At 54.6% G+C, this 8,401-nt stretch overlaps 1 long non-coding RNA gene across 1 annotated transcript; it reads right to left on the minus strand.

Annotated features, from left to right (window-relative positions):
• Positions 1-645: 645 nt before the first annotated feature.
• On the minus strand, positions 646-7,547 carry LOC135577322 (uncharacterized). Its single transcript, XR_010469035.1, has 3 exons — positions 7,238-7,547; positions 3,139-5,865; positions 646-905 (listed from the first exon to the last, which is right to left on the minus strand). It is a non-coding gene; the product is annotated as an uncharacterized LOC135577322 (long non-coding RNA).
• Positions 7,548-8,401: the final 854 nt, after the last annotated feature.

Below are 8,401 nucleotides of genomic sequence, written 5' to 3' on the forward strand. Positions count from 1 at the left end.
CTGAACTGTGTGGGAAACAACTTGTTGCTGCATTTTTGGGAATGCAGGAATGACGGGTTTCAGCGTAGGCAAGACCTAAGGGTCAGAGCTTCTTCCACAGCTCTCTTGATTCTGCTTTGCAGCAATGTCTCTGTTTAGCACCCAAAAATTACCAACCAAACAGGGAATCTCAACACACCCTGCTCCTGAGGACACTTCTTCATTTTCTCCCACCTTGGCCACAACCAGCGTCTCCCCTCTAGAGCAGCAGTCATGACAGGAACACAAACTCGGGAAGCGCTGGCAGCACCAGGCAGCGGCACCAATCACCCCCATTTCCAGGCTGCAGAGCATCATGTTTCCAGGCTCTTAATTCCTGCCCAAGACGTGTCCAGCTCACAGCGGGTGCCTTTGCCAAACCAGTGCTGCCTCAGTCACCACTAGCTGCACAGTGATAAAAATGAGAACTGGAACCACCGTGCCCTATCCTGCAGCTGATTTCCCAGATAAACATGAAAGCTTGCTGGAAAAAACAGTGAGCAAAGACTTTTCCAGGGTGAAATGCAAAGTTATGCATTTCATAAGCGTTATATATCAGCTTAGAGGGGAGAAGGAGAAGAAAAGTTCTGGCAACAACAAAATATTCAAAAAAATTTAAGCTGTAAATTGTATTTAATTGTACAAAGATTTATTTTTTTTTTTTAGTACAAAATGTCTCATCCATCTGAAATGGATCTTTATATGTTTCGTAAACAGCGTTGATGCTAGGCCAGCACGCTCCTAATAGGCCCACAGTAACATTTCAGAACATCAGGATCTCTGACACAGTTTCTGCACACCTGTGCTTTTCTCATGGTTGCACAGCAGAGGGAGGCACAAGGCCCATGGTGTGATGAACGTGCCCTTCTCTTGTCTTTGAAAAAACACTGTGAAAACAGAAAACGGGTCAGTTCATTAAAGACAGAACATTCTTCCACCCTACTAGATAGTGAGTGGCAAAATCAAACGTGTGAGGCAGAATATGTGTCGTAAGTGGGTGGCAAACTTGAATCATTGGCAACTAGTATGGTTGTTGAGTTTGGGCTTGTTTTTTTTTTGTCCCTGTAATGCTGTGTTGTAGGTGACAGTTTAATTGTATGTATCATGAATGATCTGACACTGAGAGAGAATGCCTGATAAATGAGCTTTGCTGAGCACTAATTTCTTCTTTTACTCCAATGCTGTTTGGATTTCCCTGTGTGTCACTGCTGACAAAACTAGTAATTACAAGTTTGACTGAATGTATCTGTTCAAAGCCACCAAACAGAGTCTTTTACACACAGGAACCTAGTAAATAAACTCAGCTGTCAGCAGATATCGCTAACATGACCCAAGAAGAGTAATTCTTGGGCAGTTTTAGATTCCTCAAACTGGAAGAAAATCTATGTTTGGAGTATTGTCAAAGTGCAAATATTATAAAAAAGCTTAGGAAAATACTTTTTTGTATCAAAAAGGGAGCTCCATCTTAGTGTGATCTATTAGTCATGACATCAGGAAAGACATGTACAGTGAGGAAATCCTTAGTTCAAACAACAAAGTTGCAGTGAGTAACAGAATAAACATGGCTGAAATAGGACAAAAAAGAGCTTTTCCAACCAGAACATGTCTTTGTATCAGAAAGCATTTCCCACCCAAAATCATCATTAGAAGTTAAAACATGAAGGAATACTTCTAAGCTGAAACTATGGTGAAGTAGGCTTATCCCAGTGTAAACAAGGAAATTAATTCTGAACATTTCACTTCAACGTTAGACTTTCTGTGGTTTTGTTACAGATCTACTTCACAGTACCTATTACTACATTTTTAAAGGAAAAACAGGATTCCATTTGAAAATGCCTGAGCAAGATATTCAGCAATTTCAAATTCTGATTACGCGTTTTAAGTAGAACATGTATTAGAGTCAACTCTTAGAAAAACGTTTTGTTTCACTAAGTCAAGAATGACCACTTTATTACTAAAATCAATTACCAAAATCAATTTCCAAAATCTGTTTTCTTACATGAAATTATCCTCATTTATCTGCAAAGATGAGAGTTGTAATAATTCAATCCCTCATTATTATTCTGCTTCACACCAGCACGGGCACAGACTCATGGCACGGAGTGCCCCTGGGGATGCTGAATAACCCCACATGAAGAAAAAGACCTTTCTCAGGTTAAGTTATGATTTTTCCTGTCACATATACACTATCGATACTATAACCCTTGGCAAACCAGTACAACTGGTGGAAGGGCAGCACTGAACAGGGTCCGTGGGGTTTTCCCAGTGTTGGCGGCGTCAGCGACTCTGCACAGAAACAGCACCAGGAGCCACAGGGCTGCCCCAACCCCATCGTGCCAAGTGCTGCATCAGGAGATTAAACTGGTGGTGGCCCCTTTCACTGATTTCTGGATGTCTTTGCCTCTCCCATTGATATGGACGAGAAGCACTACAACCAGAAAATATGGGTTGTCACCTCACGAGATTTTAATGGGCAAAATCATACAGACAGCTTAAACATCACCTTCATTTTCCTCTCACGTGGTCAAACTTAAAACTAAAATATACTGTTCTCCTAAAACAAACAAACAAAAAGCCACTGCTTGGACTAATGACTAGACACAACGATAAAAGCGAGAGGCAATCATGGATGATGGGACAGCACAGCCCATGCGGTGACTGATCCTGGGCTCCCCGGAGTCATGAGCAGGCAACTACAGCCCTTCCACCGTCCTCTGGAGTGACAGCAGCTACAACTCCTTCCTGTGGGTACAGGATCAGGCTCCACTGCTGGTGCTTTTGAGGACCACCAACACAACAGTTGGCCAGGAGCACCAGCCACCAGAGGCCTGGCAAACTCAGTAAGCAGAGACAGACCTGGCACTGTGGGTGAGTGCCAGCAGGAGTGGGTGGGGCTGGAGCAAAATGTCCCTTTAGGCTTGTCACTGGCACAGGGGGCAGGACCCAGCAGGGTGGGAGATTCTCACTCAGGGCTGGACACCAACTGCCCAGAACCTCCCTGTAAATCAGGGAGTCACACACTCACGGGGGTATGTTTCAGGTGACCAAGCTAAACTGTCAGCAAAATGTAGAAAATGAAGACAAGAACTGAGATTTATTTTTTCTCCTGGTGCCATGTACCTGAAGGGTCAGAAGGCTTGTGGTGACATCACCAGGTGGCAGAGGCTTGCGTAACCGAGGGGTGGATGGTGACATCATCAAGCAATGGACTGTGACCTCACGTCCCTCGCTGCTTATCTTGGGGCGTCAGCAGAGCCTGGCCCAGCCTGGCTCGTGCCTGGACTCCTGCGGAGCAGCTTGCGAGGTCTGGAGCTCTGAGCGAGGCTTCTCGTGGTGCTGGGTGGTGCTTTGGGGGCTGCTGTCAGCAGCTCTCGGTGCCAATTCCAGAGCCATCCGTTGTGTTTCCCCGGCCCTGCCTGGTTCAGGCAGCCGGGCACTGCAGACACACTTGCAGCAGCAGAGGTGAGCTGTGTGGGGAAACGTCCCCCTGGGTGGCCGTGGGTGGCTGATGGGGATTGGGGAGCCAGGAGTGTGTTGTTTTCCAGGGGCCTAGACATTTTGTCCTCTTCTCCCCTCCCTGGGACGTGGAATGACCAAGGCCTCTCTCCATTTTGCAGCGTGCAACACACTTTTGTACAGCAAGCACAAGCAAGGAGGAGCAGCTCCTCATCCTTAGCTCTCCCCAACCCCACGTGCAGCACAAACATGGCCGCGGAGGAAGAAAGAACCTGCCCCATCTGCCGTGAAGCCCAGAAGGACATCGCATCCGTGCAGCCGTGTCAACACCAGTTCTGCCTGGACTGCATCCTGCGGTGGGCAAAAAGGACATCGAACTGCCCACTCTGCAGACAACAGATGGAGCAGATCAAGTTTTCTGTGCGGGCAGAAGATGACTACCTGGAGCTCGTCATCACGCCCCCCGCACAGCCGTCAGTCGCCAGCAGCCAGGCAGCCAGAGCTCCCAGCCCCCCGGCCAACAGCAGCCCCCATGGCCCCACGGCGTCCCCTCCGTCCTCTCCACAGGGGATGCCGTTCCTGGGAGAGCAGGGGGCTGCGGGGACACAGGCCAGGGTTACTGTGGGTGGCCTCCCACCTGAGATCTGGGCGACGCTTTTCCAGAGACACCAGTATCTCCTGCGCCCTGTGCTGCCCTGGCTGCGCCGGCAGCTGGAGGCCATCTATGAGGAAGAGTGGTGGCTGGCAAGGGCAGGAGAAAAGCTGCTCCTAAACGACCTGTGCTGCTGCGGGCTGGACGAGGAGGCCGTGGTCCAGCGGATGCAGCCCGGACTCGAGGAACACGCAGCACCGCTGGTTCATGGCCTCATCAACATCATCGAGCAGCGGTGCAGCCAGGAGGCCTGGAGGCTGCTGTGGTCCTACGCTGCCGAGGAGGAGGAGGACAGCCCAGCAGCCAGCCCCAGCCCCACCAGCTTCCAATGGCGGAATCCTGACCCCAGCCAGGCCTCCTCCAGCAGCTCTGCAGGCTCCAACATGGAGGAGCAGCCCAGCTCGTCGGAGGCCGCCCTGTGCAGGGGTCCCATTCGCTCCCAATCTGTACCTGTCCCTGCAGAGCAGGAGCAGCCCCAGGAGGAGCCGGGGCAGGCGGTGGCAGCAGGTCCCTCTGCCCAGGGCTGCAGCCACAGCCCCTCCGCTCCCGGCCGTGACAGGGACCGCTCGCCTGGGGTGCCCCGGCGCCCCCCAAAGAGGAGGAACCCTGGCCCCCAGGACTCTCCCCAGCCCTGCAAGAGGCCGCCCCGCCGTCGACAGTAGCAGGGCTCTGGCAAATCTATATTGAAGAAAAAGGAATAAATTCCTGTTTCCTGACACAGTCTCTGTGTGCTGCTTTCTCTCACTTCTCCTGGTGCCTTTCCCTGCCCCAGCTGCACCATGGGGTCACCAGCCTGTTGGGGGGCACAGCCATGGGTTCCTGCAGCCCCAGGGCCCTGTCAGCAGTGCCTCCTCCCCAGGAAATCCGTATGCAGCCTGAGACGCAGTGCAGCAGGTGCCGAGGGCAGCGTGGGCTGGAGGGAAAGCTGCTCTGGCCGCAGGTCCCTTTTGGGATCCACCTGTGCACCGCCTTGGTCTTTGCTGGCCCCCCCCAGTTCCCCCACTCAGTCCCATTGTCCAGTGGGAAAGAGCATCCTCAGAGCCTTGGACCTCTCTGCTAGGTGTCAGTGTGGTGACAGCGAGGAAGGGTCCGCTATCCCGGGTGTGCCCGAGGGGCCAGGCAGGGGCTTCTCTCCCAGCTGGTGCAGCGAGCTGCAGCCTCCAGGCACAGCCCAGAGAGGCTATGGAGTCTCCTTCTCTGGAGAAATTCAAACCCCACCTGGACACTTTCCTGTGTGACGTGTTCTGGTGAACCTGATTTAGCAGGTGGGTTGGACTAGACAATGTCCAGAGTTCCCTTCCTAATACAGCCATTCTGTGAACAAAGTGCATTTAGTCTGATCCTTTGTCAAAATCTCTTAATTTCCGTAAGAGGAAGTGCTGCATCAGGAGCTTCAACTGGTGGTGACCCCTTTCACTAATTTATCAGGTTTCCTGCTGCCCAGCTGAGCAGGATCCCTCCACGGATGCGAAGTCTCCTCCTGTGTCTCCCCTGGCATGTCCCAAGGTCTTCAGCCTGGGCGAACACACCATGGAGGTTGTGATGTGATCCTCTTCACGATACCTGGAAATGTTGGTGAGGATCAACCCCTCACATGCACATGCTTTGAGATTGTCTGCATGAAGTTTCTCGTTACATGGGATACCACAGTCCTTTCCATCATGGTGAACTTCTTTAAGTGGTCTATATGAAGCTCCCTTCATGTTGCATTTTTTCTGACCTCTCATTCAAAGACGCACCTGGAAATAATAATAAAAAAAAGCACAACAAAACCAAAACCCAGCTGACAAGACAGTAGAGCTGTTCTTTTATCAATGTTTTTGGTTCAGCTGGAGAAGGCTGGTACTCTACCCCATTCAACAACGTACCTGAGAGAACTGCAACCTAGGAAGTGCGGTTGTGTTGCAAACACAGACAGGAAAATGAAACATGATAGGCTCACTGAGGAGACACAGAAATAAATGAAAGAGAGAAAGCCCCTGTTAGCAGCTGTCTGAAGCTTGGCAGAAGAGCTGGGAAGGGCAAGTATGTTTCCTGGGATGTGTAACAGAGAAAATGTGTTTCATTACATATGTGAATAGAAGGGGAAAAAAGAAAGAAAGAGGCCAATACACAGAGAGGACAAAATCACAGAAGACACGTTCTATATCAGGGCAGGGCTCACAATATTTGATGAGTGATTTATCTGGCTTAGCAAATTCAGAAAGGCACTGTGGATCAAAGGCTTCAGCCACACTTTCAAGGCAAAAACTGACAAAATGTCATATAGCACTGGAACATCCCTTCTCAAGCATGTATACAAGCAAAATTACATGTTTTTGTTGTTCAGAGATGATATGTGCCTTCAGGTGTATCCCTCAGCATCTGCCAGTGGTGCTAGTCCCACGGTTGGCGAGTGCCTGAGGAGAAACCTGGTCCTGATTTGCAGCACTAAGGCGAACATCACTGAGCCTGTTGATATGGACAGTGGCAAGACCAGAGCCACACTCCTTGCCTTGCCCTAACATCTGTTGATACAACATCACACTCTGCTGCTGCAGGCACTCTCATCCCAAACTACCACCCGACTCCTTAGCCTTGCGGGACACCGGAGAGCAGGGCGAGGGGCCGCCGGCACCTTCTCGGGGAAAATCGCCCCCCGAAAAGCAGCCGCGGCACCACGGCGCTGCCTCCGAGCGCGCTCCTCGCCCCAGCGGGACACGCCGCGTCCTCCGCTCGCCATGTGGCGACCGCCGAGCCCGCACCGGCCCCGCACGGCCCCTGCCTCATGCCGGGTCCCCGGTCTCTGCCCCCGCGCTGCTTCCAGGGCAGCCCGGGGATGCTGAAGGTGCAGAAGACAAGCCCGTCAGCTCCCGAACCCCAGCCCGTCTCGGCTGGCAGATAGCGGGGAGAAGCAGGAAAGCAGCCGCGTCCCCCCGGCTCCTGCAGCGCAAACGCCCCCAGGGCCGTGCCGGGCTCCTGCCGACCCCCGCAGCCGCCCCCCGGACACGGGGCCGCACGGGCGGGCCGGAGGCACCTCCGGCAGCGGAGCTCCCACCCGCCGCTCGTCGCCCTCCGCCCCCCGCACGGGCACCCCCGCATCCGCCCCCCGGCCCCGCGCACCCGGCTCACCCCGCGGTGCGGCGCGGCAGCCCCGCTACGGGCGGCGGTCTCCATGCGGGCGGGCGGGCAGCGCCCGCCAGCCGGGCATCGTGTCCGCCCTCCCTCCTCGGCGCGGCGGAGAGGGGAGGGGGCCGGGCCCGCCCTCCCTTTTCCTCCTTCTTCTTCTCCTTTCTCGCCCCTCCCGCCGCGTTTCTCCCTGACGACGCCCGCAGGATCACCGCCGCGGCTCCTTCCCCATCGCCCGCCTCTCCGCCTCTGCCTCCCCGTGCGCCGGACCCGGCTCTCAGCCGCCCGCCCCGCTGCCGAGCGGAGGGAGGGGACAGGGGCGGGAGGAGGGGCGGGGAGGGAGCGGGATCCCCCCGGGCACCGCCGCGGCTCCCCCCGGCCGGCCCGGCGCCGTCCTTTGTGCCGGAGCCACCGGTCCCCGGGGCTTTCCCCGCTCCCACCCGCCGCGGAGCGGGAGCAACACGACCCCTCTCCCCGGGGACATTTCTGCCTGTAATTCGGCAATTGCCCCGCGGAGCCTGGACGCCGCCCGGCAGCCCCTCTCCTGCTGTTCCTGCCCGGCCTCCGCTGTGGGGAGCGGGCAGTTCCAGTGGCTTCACTCAGCAGCAGCACAGGCTGGACTGCACAAACCCCCCCCCAAAAAGGGAGGGAGGAGGAGAATGGACCCAGGGAGCAAAGCAGTCACACAGAGGGGTGAGACCTGGGTGACCCATAACAGTGTTGCTGCCCCTAATGCCCGGGGATGCTCCGGGTCAGAGAACGCCAGCAGCCGGGAGCACAGGGCCTGGCAATGGCAGCAGGGTGGGATCCCGGCCGTGGTCCAGGCTCTGGCATCGCTGCTGCCTCCTTCCCCCACGCCTCATGGTGCAGAGCAGGGCACCGGGCAGGGCTGCTGACCAGGACCGCTGCACGGTGCTGTGGGCCCGCACTCAAAAACCGAGCATTGCCCCGTCCACCTGAGCAGCTCTGGCGGTGCAGGAGCTGCTGGGACACTCTGAACTCATGGTACCCAACATAACCTGTCCTCAGCAAACTATCACTAACGAGCTCAGCAAGAAGACCAAGAGAACAGCTTGCGCCAGGGTTGTTCAGGGTATGCATCCAAGTCACATTAGTGTTACTGGAAGTGAGAAGGGTACAACACCAACTGCATGTATGCATGCAAAA

Source organism: Columba livia, chromosome Z (genome assembly GCF_036013475.1).
Source record: "Columba livia isolate bColLiv1 breed racing homer chromosome Z, bColLiv1.pat.W.v2, whole genome shotgun sequence".
Classification (NCBI taxonomy): Eukaryota; Metazoa; Chordata; class Aves; order Columbiformes; family Columbidae; genus Columba; species Columba livia.